This window comes from Hemicordylus capensis, chromosome 1 (assembly GCF_027244095.1).
Source record: "Hemicordylus capensis ecotype Gifberg chromosome 1, rHemCap1.1.pri, whole genome shotgun sequence".
Classification (NCBI taxonomy): domain Eukaryota; kingdom Metazoa; phylum Chordata; class Lepidosauria; order Squamata; family Cordylidae; genus Hemicordylus; species Hemicordylus capensis.
The window spans coordinates 294,484,291-294,497,108 of record NC_069657.1 but is presented as its reverse complement, the minus strand read 5'-3'; the positions used below and the strand labels follow the sequence as shown (position 1 = coordinate 294,497,108).

The 12,818-nt window shown below is 46.9% G+C and overlaps 1 protein-coding gene across 4 annotated transcripts in view; it reads right to left on the bottom strand.

The window, feature by feature from the left end:
- Positions 1–730: 730 nt before the first annotated feature.
- LOC128340839 (uncharacterized) overlaps positions 731–12,818 on the bottom strand; it is a 28,291-nt gene continuing 16,203 nt past the window's right edge. The window contains exons 3-4 of one of the 4 annotated variants that reach the window (XM_053286605.1): positions 6,349–6,482; positions 731–1,124 (exon numbers count right to left, since the gene is read on the bottom strand). The gene's annotated coding sequence lies outside the window, so the exon portion shown is untranslated. Of the gene's footprint in view, positions 1,198–6,348; positions 6,483–12,818 lie in introns of all 4 variants that reach the window. The other 3 variants (XM_053286603.1, XM_053286602.1, XM_053286604.1) reach the window with 3 other exon arrangements.

Sequence of the window (12,818 nt, the reverse complement as noted above, 5' to 3'; positions counted from 1 at the left end):
AGCAATCAAGTACTAACGCGCAGATGCTCTAGAGTGTGCAAGAGTTCCAGCATTGAAGCAGAGAGAAATCATGGTGGCGGTCAGGATGCAGAGGTGGAGGGCCGGCAGGCGAAGCCCTGCCAGCCAGGAAGAGGAAGCAGTGGTGGGGAGAAATAATGGTGGCGGTGAGGAGGTGGGAAGAAGGCGGGCAAAGCCCTACCAGTCGGGAGGAGGAGGTGGGAGGCGGCAGCGGGATGGCCTGGCCCTGGCCCACCCAATGGGGAGAGCTGCGGGGAGAGTGAGCAAGTGATCTGCGGGAGGAGAGTGAGCGAGCTGCGGGGGGAGAGCGAGCGAGTGAACTGCAGGGGGAGAGCAAGCGAGCTGTGTGGGGAGAGCGAGCGAGGGAGAGCGCTGTGGGGGGAGAGCGAGCGAGCTGCGTGGGGGGGAGCGAATGAGCTGCGGGGGGAGAGTGAGCGAGTGAGAGCGCTGTGGGGGGATGCCACAGGCTCAGTGCACAACTGCACAGATGCTCTGTGCGGGGTCAGCTAGTTTCTCTTGTTGTCAAAATATTAGCAGAAGATTTTTTCAAACCTGCAAGTCTGACCAATTTAATATCCTGTATCTTCAATAGCCACTCTCTCTCATTTGTTTCATCTTTCCCTTTCCATAGCCTAACAGATGTTATTATTGCAGCAACCAATTATTTAACTCCATCTCTCTTGATTGTTGTTATGCACCAGCCTTCATAAAATTTAGAAGGCATGTCAGTATTTTACATTCTGATTTAATAGTTACCATTTCCTCTATGGTCTTAATTACATTTCCTGAAAAGTGTCTCTTTTACTCACCTTCCACATATTTACTAAATTTGCCTTCGTTGTCTCACAAAACCAACATTTCTTATACATATTCCAAGGTGTTAGTAGAAGTCGTCATTTTGGAAAAGTGGTTTCACATTCAAACTAATCAAAATTGAGATCACTCAATATATAAAATTTCCTCTAATTTTCCTCTAAATTTATTTCACACTGCTTGCCTTTATCCTACTTCAGCATGGATGTGTTGAAATGATGGATGTCTTCAGTTTGCTGGCATCTTGGGACCGGCCTTCTCTGTGGCTGCCCTGAGGCTCTGGAACACGCTCCCTGCTGAAATAAGAGGCTCCTTTTTTGTTTCCTTTTAGGAAGACCCTCAAGATGTACCTTTTCCCCCAGGCTTCTAAATGAAAAATTTAATTGTAATTTGTTTTTACTCACTGAGATTGTTTTTACTTGTTTTATGAATTTTATCTGTTTTATATTGTTTTCATATTGTTATGTTTTAACTTATACACTGCCTGGAGATGTCTATATCAGGCAGTATAAATTAACTTATGATAAATAAATTAAATAAATCCAGTACATTGCTTATTTCAAATTGATATGAACCATTCATAAATGGCAATATTCATGTGTTTGAAGCTGTGATCTGAAGGGTACTGAACTAGAAATAAGTCCATTTACCACTGAGGTGGTAAACCTTTGTCTCTGTCCATAAAAACTAGCATGCTCATGCTGGCTAGAACCTTCTCCAGAGCTAGTTATCGATGTACAGTGTGTGTGTGTGTGTGTGTGTGTGTGTGTGTGTGTGAGAGAGAGAGAGAGAGAGAGAGAGAGAGAGAGAGAGAGAGAGAGAGAGAGAGAGTATGCACATGTACACGTGCACGCATGCACACACACACGGAAGAGCATTCATTATATGGATCCTCATCTTCAAAAGGCACAGTCCAGGCACAGGATTAGGCACAGCATTATTACCTCAATGAAAACTAAGCCTTAGTATCCAAATAAATGGAACTGAATAGGTTCCCCACTCTGACACATCACATCCTCCTCTGCATATACTAGAACTAGACAAAAGTATTTTGTGGCAGTGTGGGAGCTGAGTATGCTTAATTCCAGACTTCTTATTTCTAGGTTCAACAACAGCACGTATGCAGATGCTTTCATAAAGTCCATCATTAACAGGAAACCCTACTGACGCCCCTATAAAATCAAATCCCATGTATGAAAATGTTGTGGATTTTAAAAAAAAACATTGCTAAGCAAAACTGCAGATTTTATCCTAGAGCAACATATACATTATGAGCTGGAACTATCCCATGGAAAACATTATGTTTCAGCCACCAAGTTATAATAATTATGAAGAGATATATAATTAGTATATTTATATCTACTATAAAGTGAATCTTTATAGTAGATGCCAAAGTTAATATTCTGTCAGCATTTCCATTATAAACCTTAATTTGAGGTTCCGCTCGTGAGAAGTACAGTTATTTCCAACAGGAACAACCAGAAGAATTATTCACAGCTATTTTTTTTTTTAAATTATATCTACAAATAGGGGAGGGGCTGCTTCCCTAATGCTGCGAGTGTGATTCAAGATGGCTTCGCTTAACATTTACCCCACAGCATGAAGCCGTGTGCAAATAACTCCCAGGTAATCCTAGAAGCAGCCAGGCTGCTCATGGACCTAATAGGACTTCTTGTAGGGTTCTAGACATGAACAATTAGAACCTACTTTGTCCCAAATAATAGTGAAATTGATTTTCAAGTCATATACTAAGGTCATTCTCATGACCTCTGACCTGGGTAGTGGGGAGGGCAGATGTGTGTGCGGGGGGGCAGGCTCCTCCCTGCCTCCCTGCAGATGATCAATTACAGAAGAAAGCATTGCCAATCACGCACCCCATGCACGCCTGGGCAGTGATCGGCACTCTGCTGACTGGAGGGGGAAACTGCATTCTGGGCCCTCCATGGACTGAGAATGCAGTACACATGCAGCAGAGCAACTGCTTTTAGCATTGCAGCTGTTCCGCTCCACGTGGCCTCTCCTTCCCCCTCAGCTCGCTGCTGCAAATGGCAGTGGGCCAGTAGGGAGCACAGGAACCCTCCATTTGTATACGGGGTGCATGCAATCAGGGTTGATTTCATTTTAAATCAAATCAATTTAAATCATGATATAAATCACGATTTAAATTGCTTCAAAGAAGGACTCAGTTTTAATGATTTACATAACAATTTAAAGCACTAGACAGGAAGATTCTATTTAATCAGCAGCGATATAGGAAGATGCTGAAAGGCATCATACTGCGTGGGAGATGGCAATGGTAAACCTCTCCTGTATTCTACCAAAGAAAACCACAAGGCTCTGTGGTCTCCAGGAGTCAACACCGACTCAACGGCACAACTTCACCTTTTCTAGTAAAAGTACATTCTTGCTGTCTAATATACTTTAATACATATTCAGAGATATATTGAGGGTTAATTTCTAGAAGGTAGGTACACACTATAGTAGGAGCACACATCTCATAATGCTGTTTCATTCGGGCAGCCAGGCCTTACATTTCTTTGTTGCACTGTTTGCATTTCACATGCACACCTGTCTTATCCACAGGTACAGGAACTTCCATATTCCCATATGGGTCTCTTTTACAGCCTGCTGCCATGATATGTGTTTCCCTTCTACAATGGAGGACACACTTGGAAAAAGTTTCCATAGAACTGCATGGATACATTCTGTTCACTTTTGGTATCACTTTCTATTCTCCTTCCCACCCCTTGCATTTATATCCAGACAGACTTCTCCTCCTTGCTCAGATCTACTCCATTCCTCCAAACCCTCTATTCATTCATTAGCCTTCTTTAGCTGGATTCAGACATTCAGATGTCTGTACAAATGTGTCTGTGAATGACTATACCTGTGTTCATTTTAAAAGTGAACCTGGATACAGGCCCTTCAAATGCATGGTACAGATAGGAAGTGCAATTCTTTACCTGCATTCAGCAAAACACGTAAATGACTGTACCTGTGTACACTGTATGCTCGTATGAGTGTTAAACATAATGTGTGACTGGGACTGTCTTTGTACATTTAGAGTGAGGGCAAGGGCTTGACTGTGTGTGTGCTGCACGGATAGCACCTGCAGAATAGGATTGGTCTGATCTCCCATCCCATATACTGCTGTTAACATGTTCATAGAATATAATTAGAAGCTGTGATAAACATTCATAATGATATATTTGACGTAGGTTCTTTTTACATAAATTGTTTTTAAAAATTAAAATCCAATTTGAATGTCAAAAATCTTATTTACATTTTTTAAATCTGATTTTTTGATTTTTTAAAAAAATCATCAATTTTTATCAACCCTATGTGTAATTCACAATTTACTTTAGTCTAGAACAGGGAGCCATTGCCGCAGCATAAGGGAAACTGTGGATGCTACCCATTTATCTGAAAAGGAAAGTTTAAATTACAGTATATTTTAAAAGGACCTATGCAATTTCAAGTTGTGCAAACATCATTTTTGAACAAAGAAAATGGCCCAACCCAGATTAGGATCATGCGCATGTGGGGGGATTGCACCACAGATGGGTGCTACATCTTACTCCAGCTATGTACAAAGCCCTGTCAAATAAAATCAAGCAGATCGGTTATCTGGGAAGAGGAAATGGATTTAGTCCCTGTCTGTGACATCTGCACACAGTTGTACCAGGGCCAAAATGTGTCAAAAGTAAAGTTGTGCCATCGAGTTGGTGTCGACTCCTGGTGACCATAAAGCCCTGTGCTCGTCTTTGGTAGAATACAGGAGGGGTTTACCATTTCCTTCTCCCACGCAGTATGAGATGATGCCTTTCAGCATCTTCCTGTATCGCTGCTGCCCGACATAGGTGTTTCCCATAGTTCGAACCAGCAACTCCTTGCTCCCTAGACAAGTTACCTCCCCACCATGCCATTAAGTTATCCAGTGAGAAATAAAGACCAGGGGCTGCCACCAGGAATTTTGCTTCTGCAAGTCCTATAGAAATGAATGGAGATTTCAAGAAAGACACCAAAAAAACCACCCCAAAGGGAGAATACCCAGGATTTTTGTAGAAGTCATTTCCCATCTGTTTCCCCTGTTTTGCTAATGGCCTCAATTCAGGCATCGGCAGCCACAATGACAAGAATGTGTTGTTGCTGCTGCTGCTGTGCTTACAGAGCCCTTCTGGGACATGGCCTGTTTGCAGTACTCCTCAACTTTACTAAAAGGTATACTGCCAGAAAAGAACAGAACAGTTTGTTAGATTTCCACATTTCATCTGAAAGTAAAGGGGTTTAAAATGCACTGGGACCACTTTGTTTAAAACTAAATGTATTCCTTTCAAGGGAGAGAGTAGATTCTCATATACGAACGAAGTAAAAAGCCATAGCAGTAGGTAAGGGAGGTGTGCAGGTTTGTTCTCTCCAGCCCCGTGGGAAAAGCTACACTGTTGTAAAGCCAGCCATCATGCTTGCCAGCTTGGCTTTAATATAAATGATCATGCAGGAGGTTCCTTTGAACATGTTGCAGGGCTGTTGAATTTTAACTCCTGTTGCGTAGTTTCAATCATGTGCTTTATGACAAAAAGAAAGTGATGCCATATTAAAAAGGAAAAAAGAAAGAGTTCCAACAGAACTTTAACTTCAGGCAGCAGTCAGAATTGATTTAGGTGATTTCATAATCTATTTTATTGCGAAATATGACTAGCAGCAGCAATAAAGTGTGTGATCTGCACGGCTTCTGTGCTCCTTGCTGGCACCATCATACTCTCTGTACACATGCTGAGCAGGGCCCCCATGCACCTGCTGGCATGCTCTTGCATTCTCATAAGAACCCACCCACTGCTTTAGTGGTGACTGGGGAGAAGGATGGGCTCTTCTCAGAATGCAAGAGCTATCCAGCAGGTGGGGCTGCAAAGATCATGTGAACTCCCCACTCAGCATCTGTACAGAGGTCAAGATCACACTCAGAAGAAGCACTGATACCTGCAAGAGCATCTGTGAATAGGTTTGTGCATGGAACTTGTGTGAAAGCGTTGCAGATGTATTCATGTATTGCTCTCTGGGAGAGCCCTGTCCTGTGAGCAGAAACGAAGTCCTGCCACTAAGCATCCCCTAATGGAAAGAGGAAGAAGAGCTAAGTCTTTGCATTTAAAATCTAGTTGTTAAGGTTTTCTTAATTTTTTTTCTAAACCCAAAGGCTCAAAGGTTCACGCATTATATAAAGAAGGGTGGACATTCCTCAAACTGAGTGCAGTGGTTCTTATCCTGCGTTACCATGATGTATTTACTGAGAAAATCTTCGCAAATAAGCCACAGCCTTCAACCCCTGAACCCTTCTAAACCAGCCAATTCCCATGAGGAGTTCAGGAGTTTTGAGAGATAGATACTGTTTTCTCATGAGAATTTTGCTGGAGTTCATAGAGTTAGCATTGAATTCAGAATAGATTTATGAGGTTACATTGGAACTATCATATCTTCCATTCCAATACTTTAAGAATGTATAGAATGAAGTATGTCTCGTACCGTAGAATCAAGCTGGAGCATAGTTCGTGCTTGATTCATAAAGGCTGCAGTCCTAAGGATACTTACAAAGACGTAAATTCCATTGAACTCTGCTGGAATAACTTTTGTGTAAATGGACACTTCTCCACATTGGTCTGCAGGGATAGCAGAGAAGAAGAAAACAGTTAAAATAGGCAGGAAAAGTTGCTAAACACATCCAATTTTCCCTTGTTGCCAGCAGCGGAAACAATGTCCAATGTATTTTTCTTATTCCAAATACTATTAATCCCCTTGGGTATTTCTCTGACATTCCCATTTTGCAGTTCAGTTAAATTTGGAACACTGTTTGAATTTTGAGAAACATTTGGTGTTTTTAATGTCATGTAATTCATCTGGACTCTTGCCTAAACCAAATATCATGGTCTAAGCTAGTGAGCTACAACGGAAGTGGCCTAAGGAGGAAGACTACTTCTGGGGATGAGCCAGCTTTCCAGTACAATTATATTCCAGAGATTAGAGAAAAGATCTAAACAAGAAAGGAAAAGAGTTCTCATCCACCCGTTTATTAATATAATCCTAATTTGAAATTGCAAAAGTCTTCCTGCCTGACATCTGAAATTGAATCTTCCTAAAATCAATGCTCCATTAATAGATAGACAGATATAGATATAAATTGTATTTGAAGCAGATACTCATTACATATATCCAGCATCCAACTTTTAGCTTATTTGAATCTCCTGTATGAAAATGGCACCAAAGGGGCCAGTATCCTAGAACCCTGTTTCAATATGATTATGAGCAAGGGAGACTTCTTGTATTCTACCAGGATTATGGAAGCCATTAGAATATGGCTGTTGTGAGCCATACGTCCTGCTCAATGGCTTGGCCACAATCACTGAATGCATTATGGGGTTTGCATGCAAGGGCGCTCAATAGATGGTGCAAAAAATATGCTTGGTTGTGGGGTGAAGCGTGAAGCTCTCCATGCATTCATTAGCCACAGTTTTTGAATGCCTGAAACAGGTGTTGTTGACATCGAGAAAGCTGTTTGGTTGCTGTTCCCATGTTACAAAAGCAATTAGTAGCTTGTCCAAATGAGCAAGAGGAAAGGCTGAGGCTGTGCGATCCTCAGAGAAGTGTTTCTATTGTCAGAGTGCTGCCAGAGAAGAGCAGAGCATGCAGTGTTCCCTCTAACAGGGATTCCCAGATGTTGTTGACTATAACCCCCAGAATCCCCAAGCAAAAGCCATTATAGCTGAGGATTCTGGGAGTTGTAGTCAACAACATCTGGGAATCCCTGTTAGAGGGAACACAGTGAAAGTAATGATGCTCTTTCACAAGAGCGCCTTGCTTTGGAAGCTGGTGTTGCATGTGTGCCTTTGTTAGAACCATGGGTGCTGGTTGTGGAGGCAGGGCACTGCTGCCCCCTTCCTCCTAACACCCCCTCCCTGCTACATTACACCCCCCTCTCTCTGCTCCTGTGGGCCTGCTGCTGCTGCTGCTGTCTCCTTCCTCCTGACACCCCCTCCCTGCTACATTACCCCCACTCACCCCGCTTTCTCTGTGCTGCGCGCTCTCTCTCTCTGTCTTACTCCTGCTCTCTCCTCCTTCACTCTCTGACTCTGTCTGCTCTAGTCTCTCTCTTCCTGTCATCTTTCCTTCTTTCATTCCCACAGCTGCAGCCCACAGCACCTGCCATCGGTGTGTGTGTGTGTGTGTGTGTGTGTATATATATATATATATATATATATATATATTTAAAGTATTTCATTTTATTTGCCGCTGCTTGGGGGTGGGTGAGTCACAAATAGTAGCTCCTCATTCTGCACCCTCACCCTTGACCACTCCGGCTGCCTGTGCCGCCCTGTCTGTGTACCAGCCCAGGAAGGGCTGGTTTGCGCATCTGACCAGCAGTGTGCGGCAGGAGAAGGACCGGAAGAAGAGGGGTGAGTGTGTGCGTGCACATGTGTGCACATTTTGTTGTCCCATTCCCTAGTTGGTGGTTTTAAATAGGGCCTCCTTTATTTTGCAATGCATTTGGGTGTGGGGAGGGATATTTTTTGATGTATTGTTGTGTTGTTGTTTGTTTGAAGAAATTGTTGCTTATTTTGCAGGTTGTTTCTTTTTTTGCAGCCCCCCCCAAAGGCTATTGTTATTATTATGTTGATTGATGATTGCTATTGTATGTATTGCTTGCTTGCTTTGGGTGCAGTGGGTGGGTTTTGTTAAAGTGATCATTTAGAATAGGCTAGGTAGGCTTAGCAATTAAATTGTTGCCCCCAGAAATCTTAACTACATTTTTCACTAAAGAAAGGTTTTGTTTGATTTTTAGGTTCCCCAAGCTTTGACTCCGTCACTGCCCGGTAAGTGCTGTGTCCTAACCCCCCCCTTCTATTTTCCCCATAATTAAAAAAAGTGCCCCCCACAACTACTCCACCTGCCTGTGCCACCCACCCTCCCACCCACCCAGGTGTTCCCCCTTTTAAATTTTTTTACACCCCCTCCCCAATTGGCTTTTCAACCCAGACCAAAAGGCTCCCCTCCCCTCCCCTCAATTGGCCTTTCTGTCCCCCTGCTTAGTCTTCCCTTCCCCCAATTGGCTTCCCCCCCTAAAAATTCCCTCCTGCCTCCCAATTAATTGACCTTTTTTTGCCCCTTCCCCTTCTTCCAAACTATTTTTTTGCCCCTTTCTGGCCTTTCTCATAGTCTCCCACCTTTACTATGTCTGAGCAACGCGAGTGCCTTGTTCAAGCCAGGCCATGTCTAAGGTTGCCAGGCAGAGGTGGGAGAGGCTGGGGGCGGGCTGTGCCTGTGGCTCTGGGGCAGAGAGGGAGAGGATGCGGGGACAAGCCTGACAATACCCCAGTCCTCCCCATTGCAGAATTCTTTGCCCCACCTGAGGGGTTTGTGTGCAGGCGCAGGCTGGAGTTCCCCCAGCCTGCTGCCGGCACCGGCTGAGGCAGAGGCACTAGGGCTGTGGTGGGTCCCTCAGCACCAGGTGCTGTTGGGGCACCGCCAGTGGTGGTGGAGGAGACTGCTGGGAGCAGGCAGAGGGCAGGGAGAACGTTACGACTGGCAGCAATGCAGCCAGGTTCTCCCTCCCTCTTGGGACCCTTCCCCCTATACTTTTACCACTCAATGGGGGCCCCCCTCATGAAGCCCGGGCAGTCGTGGCGGTGCCCAGTGGTGGTGGGTCCCACCACTTTGGCTCCGATGAGGAAGGGTCTGCTGAGGTAGTGGAGAGGCCTGCCTCTTCTCTGCCAGTGGAACCGGTCCCTTCCTCTTCCATGCAGGATGGAAGGGGGTTGGGTGGCAGCAGTGGGCAGGTAGTGGTGGCTGCCCCCCCCCCCCAGTACTGCAGCCACCCAGAAGCAAGAGGCCTAAGACAGCACCGAGGGCATAGGAGGCCATGGGCAGCAGTGTCTGTTGGCATTTTGAGATCCCTGAAAATACCCCAAACCATGCCCACTGTGTCCACTGCAGGGAGCAGGTCAGTCGTAGCAAACATCCCAAGCACTTGCATACGACACCCATGTAGAGACACATGGACCGTCACCACCCAGTTCTCCTTGGCCTCGCTGGCAGCCCTAGTGTGCCTGGTGCTCCTGCCACTAGGGTGGAAAAGGGCAGTGTGCCTGCGCCAGCCAAAAAGCCGGCTACACTGCCAGTCCAGTGGTGGACACAGGTGTCAGGCAGCAAGCGTACTGTTCGTGTGGACCATCATCACCTCACCCGCCTCATAGGGGAGATGATTTCCACCAATGACCAGCCTCAGGTGGTCGAGAACTCCAGCTTCTGCCGGATTCTTCAATACCTTGCTTCAGATTACATCATCCCCTCAAGGACCACATTCAGCTGGAACATGGTCCCCTCCCTGTACAGCCGGTGCAGGGAGCTCATGTCAGCCGGGCTGAGTGTGGCTCCGGCTGGCACCAGCATGCATTTTACGACTGACCTCTGGACCAGTGTCAGTGGGATGCACGCTGCTTTCCTGGCCCTCACTGCCCACTGTTGGGGCCCGGAGAGAGAGAGGACGTCTGTGGGCGCTGCCTCTGGGTCCAGCACGTCTCCCGCTGCACTACAGCACAAGTGGGCCATTCTGCATGTGGAGATGATTGACACAAGGCACACCATGGAGGAGATGGTGGCCATACTTGGTCGCCGGATTGAGGAGTGGATTGGCGAGTGTCCACACCTCTCCCGCAGCTTCATTGTCACAGACAATGGGGCCAACGTTTCCGCCGCCGTCGAAACAGTCCTGGGCTGTGTGAACATATGGTGTATGGCACACACACTCCATATGGCTGTGAGGGATGCCTTCAGCCTTAGGGAGCTGAAGGCATCCAAGCCGGACCCCCCCTGCCCCCCAAGTGCTGCTGCCATGGCTACGCTTGTCGAGGCTCGCAAGCTGGCTGGCCATTTCCAGCACAGCGAGAAGTCCAGGTGCCTGCTTTGCGAGAAGCAGGCCAACCTCGGGCTTCTGTGCCATCTCATCCCAATGGATGTAGAGATGTGGTGGAACTCCACCTTCCTCCTTTTCCAGCGCCTGCTGGAGCAGGAGAGAGCCCTTGGCACCCTGGCGAGGGACAAGTCCTTGGCTGTCTACGACCTCTCGAATGCAGAATGGAAGCAGATTCTGAGGCATTGTCGGCAGTCGAGCCCTTCCAGCTTGCCACGAAGGGCTTGTGCGACAACACCACTCCCTTGAACCAGGTGCTGCCCACAGCTCTGGATCTGGAGAAGCTGATGGGCGAGCTCCAGATTTCTCTGACAATGCCAGAGGGTTGTGCTCTGGCTGGAAGTCTGAAGTCTGGGGTGGCCAAGCGGTTTGTTGGTGAGTTGGGTAGCAGGGAAGAGTATGTCCTTGCTTGTCTCTGTGACCCGACCATCAAGGGCAATGTCGTGAGTGCCGGCAACTTGCCCGGGTGGAGGGACCTCCTGGTCCAGAAAGTTAGGGAGGAGGAGGTCGCTAGGACCAGGAGAGACCAGGAGGGTGGCAGTGGTGCGGGTGCATATCCCCCTGAGCGACCCACATTAGCGGCATTGCGGTGGCGTCAGCTTGCCCTTCCCCTTCCTCTTTCCAGTCCAGCAGCATGGCATCCCATGCAGCAGCACCAATGCAGCAGGCACTTCCTCCCGCTGCGAAATCCGCCCAGTGGTTTCAGCGGGTGTGCCTTGGCGCCTTGCCTGGTGTGCAGGAAGCTTGACCTGCCAGGCCCTCCAGTGCTGAGCAATGCGTTGCCCAGTACTTGGAGGAGCCTGTGGAGGAAGACAGCTCGATGGAACATGCACAGTTCTGGGCGACCTGCCACCAAGTCTGGCTGGACCTGGTGGTGGTTGCTGTGCACCTCCTCTCCTGCCCCCCACCAGTGTCCAGAGCGAGTGGGTGTTTTCACGTGCTGGCGACGTGGTGACACCCTCTCGCTCCTGGTTGGACGCTTGTCTGGTAGAGCAGTTGGTTTTCCTTAAGGTCAACCTCCCCATGCTGGGCTACCCCAAGCTGGAGGTTGAGCTGGGTGAGTGATTACTGTGGTTGCCCCATGGTTGGTCACCTGCCTCGCTCACCCTCTGCTCATCCCTACCCTCCGCCCTTCCACCTCTAGCTGAGCTAACATGACAGATGCTGAGCCGTGCCAGCCAAGTCACAGTGTGCCTACTACTGGTGCTGTGACTGGCCAAACGTTTATACACACACACCCCACACACACCCACATAAGAAACCCGATGCTGACCACAACAAGCCCTTATCTCCACCTGTCAGCATTCAGGGGCATAGCATGGGCACAGCACACACACCTAAAAGTAGCACAGCCCCATAATAATACCACCAGACTAGCACCGCCGGCGGGTACACATTCTGTAAATATGTAAATATTAATTTCCAAAAATGTTCTGTTAATCAATCCTCCAAACATATTGAAAATCATACTTGAAAACGAATGATGACTCAAAAAAAGTATTGATTTTTAAACATTTATCAAAGAAATCATGTGTGGAGATGATTTTTATTGAAAATGTGTTTAATATCTTTTTAATGCTTGCTGAATGAATTCTCATGTTGATTATGGTTACTGTTGATGTTGACTAACAAATTATAATCATAGAACTTTACTTATCAACACAAGATATTGATTGATTGATGTCTGGGTTCTTTGGGGGGAGGGGAGGGAATTGGGTCTGGGTCCGTGCTGCTTGTACTTGTCTGGAGAGAAAGGGGTGTGGGTGTGTAGGCTGTTTCTGTTGTGTTTGTGTGGATGGATGTTAGTACTGTCTCTGTGTGTGGATAGATGCTTGCTATAATGTGGTGTCTGTCTGCATGTTTTTTCTCCTCCCCCCCTCCAACCCTCCCTTCCTCCCCTCATCCCTCCCTTCATCCTCTTCATCACCCTTCAATCCTCCCTTCCACACCCACCTGCCCCTGGTCTGGCAAGCTGATGAGAACTGGTCTCCCACCGAAGCACACACATCATGTGTGTGCATATATGTGGCAT